A 13,902-nucleotide genomic window follows, 5' to 3' on the forward strand; every position below is an offset into this window, starting at 1 on the left:
AAGCGTTCTGCATTCTGACTTTATCAAATCAAATTTGATACAAAATATTAATTGTTCCTGTGTTTTAATCAATGAAAATGTCGACCACTATTTAATTTATTGTATGAATTTTTCGTCACCTAGAAATCTATTGTCAAATAAAATTACAAGTGTTTTAATGTCGATATTACAATCGATTCACTATATTGTCGGGGTGATGCGTTGAGTACTGAAGAAAATTATGTTAAGTGTCTGTCTTTTCAAAAGTATATAAAAATACCGAACGTTTTTCTGTGCGTTGATGACGGAAATTCCCTGTAAACAATACATGCGATTAAAATATTTCTATATAAGGGCTATAACCGAATGATCTTGAAGTATAATTACTATCATATTATGTTACCAATAACAAGTCATTGAATGTTAATGGAAGAATACGAATTAATTAATAGTTACCGTTGTTTCGTGTATATCCTTTCCAAAAAACGTGTATATTACATTTTTTTGTTTTTCTTTCAAATTGAGAAAAAAAAATATAATCCATTAATAAGGTTTCTTGATAACATTTATAGTCTGTACATGGATAACGATCATGTCCGTTTTGTAATGTTAAATGCTGATTAACCGGATGACAAAGTAGAAAAATGTTTTCTTTCCTCGACAACGACATCTTGTCAAACAGTGCAAAACTAAAAAGTGCAAAGGGGGTTTGTCTTCATACTGTCATTATGTCATTTAAATGTATCATGTTACACAGGTAATACTGGTCGTTATTGAAGTAAAACAAAATCTATTAAATGAAGTCCTAGCATGTTGGATTTAAACCTTTGCAGTAAGTTTATTGATTTGTATTATGATTTCTTAAATGGTTAATTGTATAAATTCTTGATTTATTTGTTTTGAAATTTGAAGAACAGTTCTGTCCTTGCCAATGCTTGCCAAAGGTTACATTTGATTCAAATATGAAATGTATTATATTGAATGTTATTTCTCCCTTTTTTAAAAAGCTTTTATCATTGATGTTCCAAAATGAACCTAGATTTGTTTATCAAGTAGACCTAGGTACCCGGCTTCCCTTTGCATCTAGTACGGACAACAGTATTGCCGTAGAATTTTTTTTATTACCTTTTATGCAAGGGTGGGGTAGGGTGTCTGACCCCAACTTTGGACCTACTTAAAAAAAATATTAAGCCGAACAACACCCTGGATTTTTTCCCAAGAAGACCTCAGCTACCCAGCTTCCCTATGCACCTAGTGCATGCAAAAGTTTCCGTAACACATTTTTTATTAACTTTTTAGTAAGGGTTGGGTAGGGTGTCCGTCCTCAACTTTGGACCTATTTAAAAAAAAACTGATCCGAACAACACCCTGGATTTTTTATCAAGAAAACATCAGCTACCAAGCTTCCCTTTGCACCTAGTGCGGACACAAGAATTGCCGTTGTATATTTTTTATATTTCATCTGCCCTTATTCATGTTTTTCTACAAATCAATTCTATCTGCTTTTGAATAAATGCCTTCTAAATATATATCCCAAGATGTTAAGCAACATTTTCCCATTGTTTTCCATAAACACATTCCGCATTACAAAGTCATTCATGTATAACGCACTAAACCATCATAGGTCAATGTATGGCCTCAGGCGCGGATCCAGGAGCGCGGGGGGGGGGGGGGGGGTTGAACCCCCCTTTTTGGAACGATCAAGGCATTTGAATGGGTACATGTAATTGGAAACCCCCTTTGTCCTGGGTTAGTAACAACCCCTTTTTAAAATGGCTGGATCCGCTCCTTGGCCTTTAACATGGAGCCTCGGCTCACAACGAACAAAAAAATATAAAGGGACCTTAAATATGGTCTGTACATAATTATCTATCTATCTATCTAGTAACATTGTTAGTTTTCTTTACTGATTGAATACTATGTCATTATTGTACAAGCATTTATGGGATTAAATAATTTGAATTTGATCAATTGAAATGGGAAAATATTTTGGATAAACGTTAGTACATCTGATCAACTGAAACCACATAAGAGAATCCGATGTCAGTCTTTAGAATTTAATAAGACCGGAGTCTAAAGAATAAATCAAGTTCTAAAAAGTGATGTGAAAAAAATAAAAGAATTGAAATTTGATTTCCCTGTCTTAAACAATGCGAGTTTTCATGTTTTGAACATTTGAACTTTCACTGGCGCTAGTTATTTTGTCGGGTCTTGAACAGTACGTCCATCTACTAGTATTTACATATGTATGGTAAATTCTTTGCGAAAAATCCGGTGAAAATATGAAATTTTCTCGCGAGTGATAATATTTTTTTACCTCAAGCATGAATGCTGACGTGCTATTTACCTGTATCATGTGTATCAATTACAATTGAACTTCAAATAGACCATTCCGTACAATGTACAATACAAAGTCGAGTTAATATTTTTAATTAACTTTTCTGTAAGGGTGGGGTAGGGTGTCCGACCAGAACTTTGGACCTAGTTAAAAATAAATAAAAACTAAGCCGAAAAACACCGTGGTTTGTTTATCTAGTAGACCTCAGCTACCTAGCTTCCCTTTGCACCTAGTGCAGACACAAGTTTTACCGTAAACCATTAATAATAAACTTTTTAGTAAGGGTTGGGTTGGGTTTGCGTCCCAAACTTTGGACCTAGTTAAAAAAATAATTCAGCCGAACAACCTTCTGGATTTTTTATCAAGTAGACATCAGCTACTAAGCTTCCCTTTGCACCTAATGCAGACGAAAGTATTGCCGTACAACATATTGTTATTAACTTTTCTGTAAGGATTGGGTAGGTTGTCCGACCCGAACTTTGGACCTAGTTACTATACTATATAAAAAAATATTGATTTTCGCGAACCATTTAGGTCACGGAAATTCCAAAATATGGCATCAGTAAGGAGAGTTATTCAAATAATGTAAAAACACAGAACCCCATCCAAATGTTCTTTAGCTAAAAGTATTCATCATTTTCTATTTTATATGTTCTAACAACATTCTATTTTCTATAATTTCGATTAAAAAATTCCAAAATCTGAGTTAAAATAAGTCGAATGCCCCAAATAAACATTTTCTGATTGGTTGAAGTACTGTGGCGTCGATGATAAGCATAGCAAGTATCGATATAAAGCACACGCTTCACAGGAATAAGGAGAGTTTTACAAATAATATGAATACACAGATCCTCCATCCTATTTATGTTTTGGTGAAAATGTTGCAGTGTTCATCATTTCTGTTTTGATTCTGCTAACAACATTCTATTTTTTTCTATAATTCTGATTTAAAGATGTCGAAACCCGTAATGAAAATAGATGGCCTCAATGATTTAAAAGCAACGCAGAAAATTCCGTTAATGTAAACATGTTGAACTTCGACCCTGAGTTCAACCGGGGTTAATAAACCGATTCACAAATAAAGATCTCCTTGCGCTCAAATGTAATTCTTAGTGAAGTATACGGGTAAATTCGTTTACGGAAATTTATACACACTTTATCATAAAAAATATTACCAGGCTTTTGCATATTCACGTTTTTTATGTTCAACTTTAGTCAAATTCAATTATATACATTTTTTTTACGTGAAGCAATAAGAGTAAGAATATTATTTCGCGCCACTTTAACAAGCATTGATCATCACCATCATCTAAATTATTTACCGTTATCTTTGTGAAATTTCAGTTATATAGTTTATTAATTAGAGAAATTTTGGTAAGTATTACTTATTAATGTTAAGGTTCTACTGATGTGCTTCTCTAGACCTTTTTGACGGTCAGTTTTATCCCATTTATCTCAATAGTATCCCCGATGACAGAAACGTCAACCCGACCTATTCGTGTCAAAAGTAAAAATCGATCTTTTCGATGAACTAATTTCTTCATAAACTGTGCATGCATTATCTGTCTGAATTATCCTTCAAAGTGTTATGAATCTTTCAATCACTACTTTATGATATATTTTTCTTTTTTTAGGTTTGCATATCAGTAGTCAAAGTGAATTAGACATAGTTCTGAGTAGTGTGGTTTTTTTTAGAATTAGAAGGTACATCAGGTAAGTCTACATAACTTCATAAGTCAGTATTTAACTGAAGTCTAAAAAGATGACTCAACTTTCCCTCTAATTCTCCCTTTATTTTTGAAACCTGCATACCAAATAAAAGGGCATTTGCTCCCCTTGAACACTATTTGGCCCCTTTCCTTGTAATTTCCCTTTAAATTTGCTCAAAAGTCATACTTTTAGTCCATTTACAGTTACGGCTGATTTGTGATTTTACCATCTTAACTGCAATTTTCATATCGAACACATTTGACCATTCAGTATGAGTTCCCATGTATTTGTGTCTTATATGCAGGAGGTTTTAGGTCATGTTTTCCTTAACACCTTATTGCTATTTGTCTGTCTGGATTGTTAAAACCACAAAATCAAATATCGATGAATATACAAGTTTTCAACAATCCAGGAGAATTGACATCCACGAAAAATTTAGGAATCCACAGTAAGATAACTCCCCTTTAGGTTTTGATAAATTTTGGATATGAAATTAGGAAGTTATAAAACTTTATTCTTTGAATATGTTTCAAGCATATAACATGCATTCTCAGCACCGCTTTTTATCAGGAATTTTATAATGTATGTCTTAAAATTCGGGTTTTATCCATTGTAATAGGTGGATTTTCAAGTTAATGAGACAAATGCTTTGTTCACTAATTTAGCAATGCTTTAACTGTTGTGAATGAGAGCTCTTTTTTATTATTAGAATCTAGATTTACATCATTCATTTTCAATGTAAGAGTTCTCCTTTCATTTAAAAGGTAGATTTCCATGTTTGCTGGTCACTTGACTAGAAACTGCATTCAGTGATATTGTTTGTCTCAATTTACACCTGAATTTCAGATTTTTCCTAATTACCAATCACTAAAATAAATGTCATTTAATATGTAATAAATAAATGTAGTATTGTATGTAACTATCATATTCATGTTTTTATTTGACATAATGAAAGTACTATTGAGATCCAGGATTCTGACTTGAATAAACAGTGTTTGTAACACACATGGTTTTATCCGTTTCTTTCCCTTCCCTTAACAGTATCTTTCAGTTTGAAACTACCTGTCAATCACACTGAGTTCACACCTAATTTGAATTGGATTGACATTAACTAATTTGAATTAGTTTAATTCACATTTGAAACGGTTTACATTAACAAACACATAGTTCAAATGCGAATCGAATGCAAGTGAATTGTTTGTCTATCTATGGTCAACATGTTGGGGTATGACTATAAACCACTTTTACCAATTTTAAGAAACATTGTTGAATTTTATCTAGGGAAGCTTACTTTTCATTTATATAAATTTAAGATTAATATTTCTGAGATGTAGGTTATGGATTGTCTCTACTTATAAAGGTGGAGGATTCCCAGTTATTTAATACATGTAATTAGATTGTATATCAGGCGCGTAGCTCCCTATACGCCAACACGCAGTTGCGTGCACATCAATTCAGCATGCAAAAAAAAAATGTCAAAATAAAAATTTATAGCATTGACATTCAGCATGAAAAAAAAAAGGTTAAAATAAAAATTTATAGCATTGACATTCAGCATGCAAAAAAAAATGTCAAAATAAAAATTTATAGCATCGGCATGCAAAATAAAATGTCAAAATAAAAATTTACAGGGAACAAAAATATGTTGTTTATAATAAACAAATCATTTAAAAATTGTATGTTTTCGAATATCATAAATACAGTTGTGAAAATGAATAATCAGTCCCTTGCTTTATTGAAAATGAAAAATCTTGCTTCAATAGTGCAGAAAATGAATAATTTGTCCTCTTAGATTACTAAAATAAATAACCGATCAAAAACAAATCCTCCTGCACCCCCCCCCCCAATCCCCTAGAATATCAAATGATCGACCCCTAAGTCTATATATAGGATTATTTTTTCTGCGACAAGTGCCTCGAACCATATAAAGATTTTGGATAGAGGACCACAATAGGTAAAAGTCCAATTTAAAATGAAATGTTTTCAGTTCTTAGACTACATTCATTCTGTGTCAGAAACCTATTCTGTTTTGACTATTTGATCACAATCCAAATTCAGAGCTGTATCAGGATTTAATGTTGTGTCCATATTTGCCCCAACTGTTCAGGGTTCGACCTCTGCTGTAGTATCAAGCTGCGCCCTGTGGAGCATCTGGTTTATTTGAAGGGTAGATGTTCCCGACCTGTTTATTAGTGGAATTGTGAATCAGGCCATTACTCTTCTCAATTATATTAATGCATACTTTTCATGTTGGGACAGTTTCCCTCATTTTTATACAACCGCAAAAATTGTAAATTTTTTGGTCGTATATTGGTATCACGTTAGCTGCGTCGTCGTCGTCGTCGTCGTCCGAATACTTTTAGTTTTCGCACTCTAACTTTAGTAAAAGTGAATAGAAATCTAGGAAATTTTAACACAAGGTTTATGACCACAGAAGGAAGGCTGGGATTGATTTTAAGAGTTTTGGTCCTAACATTTTAGGAATTAGGGGCACAAAAAGGACCCAAATAAGCATTATCTTGGTTTTCGCACTATAATTTTAGTTAAATAAATAGAAATCTATAAAATTTTGACACAAGCTTTATGACCACAAAAGGAAGGTTTGATTTGCTTGATTTCATCAAAAATTGAATAATTGGGGTTCTTTGATATGCCGAATCTAACTGTGTATGTAGATTTTTTATTTTTGGTCTCGTTTTCAAATTGGTCTACATTAAGGTCCAAATGGTCCAAAATTAAACTTAGTTTGATTTTAACAAAAATTAAATCCTTAGGGTTCTTTGATATGCTGAATCTACAAATGTACTTAGATTTTTGATTATGGGCCTAGTTTTCAAGTTGGTTCAAATCAGGATCCAAAATTATTATATTAAGTATTGTGCAATAGCAAGAAATTTTCAATTGCACAGTATTCAGCAATAGCAAGAAATCTTCAATTGCACAGTATTGTGCAATAGCAAGAAATTTTCAATTGCACAGTACTGTGGATTCATTTATTTTCGTGGGTACCAATTTTCGTGGATTGATGAAAACGTGCATATTCGTGGATATGTAAATTCGTTGTTTTGGCAAATTATTCATACATTCCTTTAGAAAATCAGTATTTCGTTGAACATTTAAATTCGTGGTTCCCCTGTACCAACGAAAACCACGAAAATTGGTATCCAACGAATATTAATGAATCCACAGTATTACGCAATAGCAAGAAATCTTAAATTGCACAGTATTGTGCAATAGCAAATATTTTCAATTGCACAGTATTGTGCAATAGCAAGAAATATATAATTGCACAATATTGTGCAACAGCAAGAAATTTTCAATTGGAGTTATCTTTCTTTGTCCAGAATAGTAGTTAAATCAACTTAAATCATTGTTTTATACAATATACAATGTATATTAACTTTTACTACCAACTGATAGATCAAAACAATCTTTACCACTCAGTGATAACAAGCACTTTATTTTACACTTTAATATTTTATGATGTATTTAAATGAGTAGTTTTTGTTGCAAACTCTATTAGAAATTTGAATTGAGATCAGTTTTGGAAAAAGGGAAAGGGGGATGTAAAAAATAAATGGGGGGGGGGGGGGGGTAATTTTTTCTCATTTCAGATTTCATAAATAAAAAGAAAATGTCTTCAAACATTTTTTTGAGAGGATTAATATTCAACAGCATTGTGAATTGCTCAAAGGCAAAACAAATAATTTAAGTTCATTAGACCACTTTCATTCTGTGTCAGAAACCTATGCTGTGTCAACTATATAATCACAATCCACATATAGAGCTGAATCCAGCTTGAATGTTGTGTCCATACTTGCCCCAATCGTTCAGGGTTCAACCTCTGCGGTCGTATAAAGCTGCGCCCTGCGGAGCATCTGGTTGAAGGCTGTATGGTTGCCTATAACTTCTTTGTTATTTTAACCTCTGGAAAGCTGTCTCATTGGAAATTATACCACATATATACAGATTTTTATATGGATTGTAGATGTTCAACGTTGAATATGCTGCAAACTTCAAACAACCTACTACTTATTTACCATGCATGTTTATCATGAAACTTTTGATCAGAACTATATATAAGTAATTTCACCATTTCTTCATATGTGTACCACTATCAATCAACAGAACAAATGCGAATTTTTTTTTTAATATTTGCATATGAATTCCTTTAATTTCTCACATCTATTTTATTTGAATTTAGGGAAATAAGTATTATTTATATAAACAAATCTGATGTCGATATATAACATGTACAACAATCAAACATCAACCCACACCAAACTGGCTGTAGTGGAAAAACATCAAAAGGGAAAATACAGTGAAATTTGGAGAATTTATATTATCAAATGTACATGCATTTGAGATATTTAAAATATTTGTTTTCATTTTTTTTAGTTTTAGGTTCCACCTAGCTACCATATTAGAAAACTGGGATTTAAACGCTAGTGTATTAGAGGGATATTTCCAGTGGCGAATCCAGAAATGTGTGGGCCCACTGACTGCCTAAGAGAGGACCCACTTCGGTCATGATCCAGTGGTTCTCTAAATAATCAACCATTTTTTTTTCCAGACAAGGGGGGGACTCTTAAGTCGCCTTTGATTTCATTGGTTGTAATTTTGTAATTTTATTTTATCATGAATCAGATTTGAACACGACTTGGGGAATGAAGGTAAAGACCGGATGTCAGTTTTAGTCTTATATATTTACTTTAATTTTAGTCTTACATGTATATATGTGGACTGATTCAGTGGCGAAGGTGAATAGCTATATATAGACACTGACAAGTCTTAGATAACATTTGATAGTTTTGATAGTTGACTAACATTAGGTATGTTTTTATTTCCAACAGAGGGGCACTCATGCTCAACCTATATCAATGTGTGCATGAAACAATTAATAGTTGCCAGACACTGAATGATTATACCACAAACTTGTGAAAGTTTTAACCTATGCATATATACTTTAAATACGATAAAAAAAATCATGTCTTTTTCAGGACTTCTGATCCAACCATGTAGCATGGCATGTTATTGAGATATGGTTCTGGTTGATGGATGTTCATGAAGTACCTGTAGTAAAAAGTATATCACTGGATTGAGCTCTCTGTCTAAGTGCATTCTTAAAGTGCTTTGCTTTGAGCTCGGTTCATTGTTATGCAATTCATTCTTTGTGAAATAAAGACCTGACAGACAACTCTCATGTACAAGGATTTCTCAAAGTATTATCATTTCTATGTACAATGTAAAACAGGGAGATAAAAGCATTTTTTCTTTTGTTTGAACCAAACATTGTTTGTCCATTGACCAAATTTAGAAAAAAAAAGAACAAATTTACACAACAATGCTACTCCCGCTACTAGCAAAATGATGCTAGGTTGTATTAATAAATATGTAATGCCTACTGATGACTCAGTCCTGAGTGTAAATGGTCATTCAATTATGTTAAAAATTAGACCAAAATGTATAAGGCCTTTCTGGCTTAATTGATTTCTGAAACTATATTTCATTGTACATGTTCAACATTTTTCACTCGTTTGTTTATTTTGTGTGAATTAACATTGTAACAGTAAATGTTAATTACAACAGTAACACTTTCATACCACAACAAATACTGTATTGGTATCACTTATATTTGTATCCACATATTAACAAAAAAAATGAAAAGAGAATAATTTTGCAATACCATTTTCATATTGAATACTATAACTTTTTAGATATTATGACATATTAAGTAAATGTTTATAATATCCACTTGATATACTTGAAATTCTTTCAGATAACTTTTGGAGCAGTTATGAGTCTTTGAAGCATGCTCACAAAGGTTCTTTCGGTGATATCATTTTCATATTGGTCAAAACTTTGTTTTGCTTTCACCAGCTTTCAAGGAGATATTATCAAAGAATTGATAGAAAACAGCACAGAAGCTTACTTTCTAGCTCATCAGGCCCAAGCATCATGTTATGCATTGTCATAACTAAAAACCAATAAATGTCTTCTAATCTGAGGATCAATTCAACATTTTAAAGTGTTTTACTAATGATACTGACAAGCCACCAAAAAGATATATAGATAGAACCATACAAATAGTTAGCAAATACATATAAAAAAAGATGTGATATGATTGCCAATGAGACAATTTTCCACAACAGACCAAAATGACATAGATATTAACAATTACAGGTCACCGCACAACTTCAACAATGAGCAAAGCTAATACAGCATAGTCAGCTATAAAAGGTCTCGAAATGACAATTTAAAACAAATCAAAGGAGAAAAATAACAGGCTTATTTATGTACAAAAAATCACGAAAAAACGGATACTAGTATGTAACACATAAACAAACGACAACCACTGAATTACAGGCTCCTTATATTATGTTCTCAGACATCATCTCCCAATTTTAAAAAATCACGACAATTGAACCTATTATGTGTTGCTCTCCTAGCTATAAAATGTATCCCAAATCAAAGATGTGGAACATATCCTATCATAATCCTTTGGTAACTAATGCAATCAGTGTCTCTTACATGCCCGTCTTGAACATAAGTACTAAACTAAATATAAAATAAACAACACTCCTTATGCTCAGGTTTATTGTCATCCTGCAACACAGTTAATAACAAATATAGGAAAATCATAGAACTACATTTATCATAAAACACTGTCAAACATCCAAACATACTATCCACACTCATCTGTGTCCACACTTGTTAAAAATAAATAACAAATAAGCCGAACAACACCCTGCATTTTTTCTCAAGTTGACCTAAGCTTCCCTTTGCCCCTAGTGCAGACAAACGTATTGCCGTAGATCATTTTTTATTAACTTTTCTGTAAAGGTGGGTAGGGTGTCCGACCCCATCTTTGGACCTACTTTAAAAGAAAAAAACTAGCTGAACAACACACTAGATTTTTTATCATGTTGACCTCAGCTACCCAGCTCCATTTCCAACTAGTGCGGACAAAAGTTTTGCCGTACAACATATTTTTATTAACTTTTCTTAATGGGTGGTAGGGTGTCCGACCTAAATTTGGACCTACTTTAAAAAAATACTAAGCCGAAGAACACCCTGGATTTTTTATCAAGGAGATCTCAGCTACCAAGCTTACCTTTGCACCTAGTGCAGACAACAATATTGCCGTAGAACATTTTTTTTATTAACTTTTCTGTAAGGTTGGGGATCGTAGGGTGTCCGACCCCAACTGTGGACCTACTTAAAAACAAAACTTAGCCGAAAAACACCCTGGATTTTTTCTCAAGTAGACCTCAGCTTCCCTTTGCACCTAGTGCAGACAAAAGTATTGCCGTAATACATTTTTTATTAACTTTTCTGTAAGGGTGGGTAGGGTGTCCGACCCTAACTTTGAACCTACTTTAAAAGAAAAAGACTAAGCCGAACAACACCCTAGATTTTTAATCATGTTGACCTCAGCTACCCAGCTCCATTTCTAGCTAGTGCGGACAAATGTTTTGCCGTACAACATATTTTTATCAACTTTTCTTAATGGGTGGGGTAGGGTGTCCGACCCAAGCTTTGGACCTACTTAAAAACAAAACTAAGCCGAAGAACACCCTGGATTTTTTATCAAGGAAATCTCAGCTACCCAGCTTACCTTTGCACCTAGTACAGACAAAAGTTTTGCCGTAGAACATTTTTTATTAACTTTTCTGTAAGGATGGGGTAGGGTGTCCGACCCGAACTTTGGACCTAGTTAAAAATAAATAAAACATAAGCCGAACAACACCCTGGATTTTTTCTCAAGTAGACCTCAGCTTCCCTTTGCACCTAGTGCAGACAAAAATAATGCCGTAGAACATTTTTTATTAACTTTTCTGTAAGGATGGGTAGGGTGTCCGACCCCTACTTTAAAAGAAAAACCAAGCTGAAGAACACCCTGGATTTTTTATCAAGTAGATCTCAGCTACCCAGTTTCCCTTTGCATCTAGTGCAGACAAAAGTATTGCCGTAGAACATTTTTTTTTATTAAATTCTCTGTAAGGTTGGGGTAGGGTGTCCGACCCCAGCTGTGGACCTACTTACAACAAAACTAAGCCGAAAAACACCCTTGATTTTTTTCTCATATAGACCTCAGCTACCAACCTTCCCTTTGCACCTAGTGCAGACAAATGTATTGTCGTAGAACATTTTGCTTTATTAACTTTTCTGTAAGGTTGGGGTAGGGTGTCCGACCCCAACTGTGGACCTACTTAAAAACAAAACTAAGCCTAAAAACACCCTGGATTTTTTATCAAGTTGTGGACAATGATTTTAACATTTTTTTATTTTTTTTTCTGTAAGGTAGTTGGGTAGGGTGTCCGTCCTCAACTTTGCACTTTCTTTTAAAAAGAATAAACTAAGCCGAAGAACACCCTGTGTTTTTTCTCTAGTAAACCACAGCAACCCGGCCTTTCTTTGCACCTAGTGCGTAGAGAGCTATTGCCGTACAATATTTTTTATTAACTTTTCTGTAAGGTAGCGGGATTGGGTGTCTAACCCTAAATTTGGACCTACGTTAAAAAACACTGTGCCGAAGAACACCTTTGGTTTCTTCTCCAGTATACCTCAGCTACCCAGCTTCTCTTTGCACCTAGTGCAGACACAAGTTTTGCCGTTGAACATTTTGTATTAACTTTTCTGCATGGAAAACTTTAAGGTGAGAAGACTGTCCGACTCAATCCTTGAACCTACATTTTTTATTAACTTTTCTATAAGTGTAAGGTAGACAGTAAGGTAATAAATCTGACGGACTAAATCTTTGAACCTACATAAAAAACAATAAACTAAGCCGAAGGACACACTGTGTTTTTTTCTTAAGTAGACCACAGCTACACAGCTCCCCTTTGTCCCTATTGTGGACAATGATTTGACATAGAACATGTTTTATTATTTTTTTCTGTTAGGTAGTTGGGTAGGGTGTCCAGCCCCAACTTTGCACTTTCTTTTGAAAAGAATAAACTAAGCCGAAGAACACCCTGTGTTTTATCTCAAGTAAACCACAGCGACCCGGCCTTTTTTTGCACCTAGTGCGGACAGAAATTTTGCCGTACAATATTTTTTCTTAATTTTTCTGTAAGGTATCGGGGTTGGGTGTCTGACCCTAAATTTGGACCTACGTTAAAAAAAAACTGTGCCGAAGAACACCTTTGGTTTCTTCTCCAGCAAACTTCAGCTACCTGCTTCCCTTTGCACCTAGTGCAGATACAAATATTGCAGTTGAACATTTTTTATTAACTTTTCTGTAAGTGTAAGGTAGATTGTAAGGTATTAAGACTGTCCGACTCAATCTTTGAACCTACTTAAAGAACAATAAACTAAGCCATAGAACACACTGTGTTTTTCCAATGTAGACCACAGCTACATACATTCCCTTTGTGTCTATTGCGGACAATTGTTTGACGTCAATATTTTTTTTATTAATTTTTCTGTAAGGTGATGGGGTAGGGTGTCCGACACCAACTTTTCAATTTCTTTCAAAAAAAAACTAGGCCGAAGAACACCCTGTTTTTTCTCAAGTAAACCACAGCTACCCGACCTTCCTTTGCACCTAATGCGGACAAAAGTATTGCCGTACAACCTTTTTCATTAACTTTTCTGTAAGGTAGTGAAGTTTGGTGTCTGATCCTAAATTTGGACCTACGTTACAAACCAACTGTGCGGAAGAACACCTTGGATTTCTTCTCCATTATATCTAAGCTACCCAGCTTCCCTTTGCACTTAGTGCAGACACAAGATTTGCCCGTAGAACATTTTTATTAACATTTCTGTATGGTAGACTTTAAGGTAAGAAGACTGTCCGACTCAATCTTTGAAACTACTTAAAAAACATTAAACTAAGCCGTAGAGCCCACTGTGTTTTTTCTCAAGTAGAC

General features: G+C 33.9%; 1 long non-coding RNA gene across 1 annotated transcript; it reads left to right on the forward strand.

Annotated features, from left to right (window-relative positions):
* The first annotated feature begins 627 nt into the window (after positions 1 to 627).
* On the forward strand, positions 628 to 9,661 carry LOC134700067 (uncharacterized). The gene is made up of 3 exons (XR_010103767.1): positions 628 to 811; positions 3,952 to 4,021; positions 9,028 to 9,661. It is a non-coding gene; the product is annotated as an uncharacterized LOC134700067 (long non-coding RNA).
* The last annotated feature ends 4,241 nt before the right edge of the window (positions 9,662 to 13,902 follow it).

This window comes from Mytilus trossulus, unplaced genomic scaffold, assembly GCF_036588685.1.
Source record: "Mytilus trossulus isolate FHL-02 unplaced genomic scaffold, PNRI_Mtr1.1.1.hap1 h1tg000110l__unscaffolded, whole genome shotgun sequence".
NCBI classification, from domain to species: domain Eukaryota; kingdom Metazoa; phylum Mollusca; class Bivalvia; order Mytilida; family Mytilidae; genus Mytilus; species Mytilus trossulus.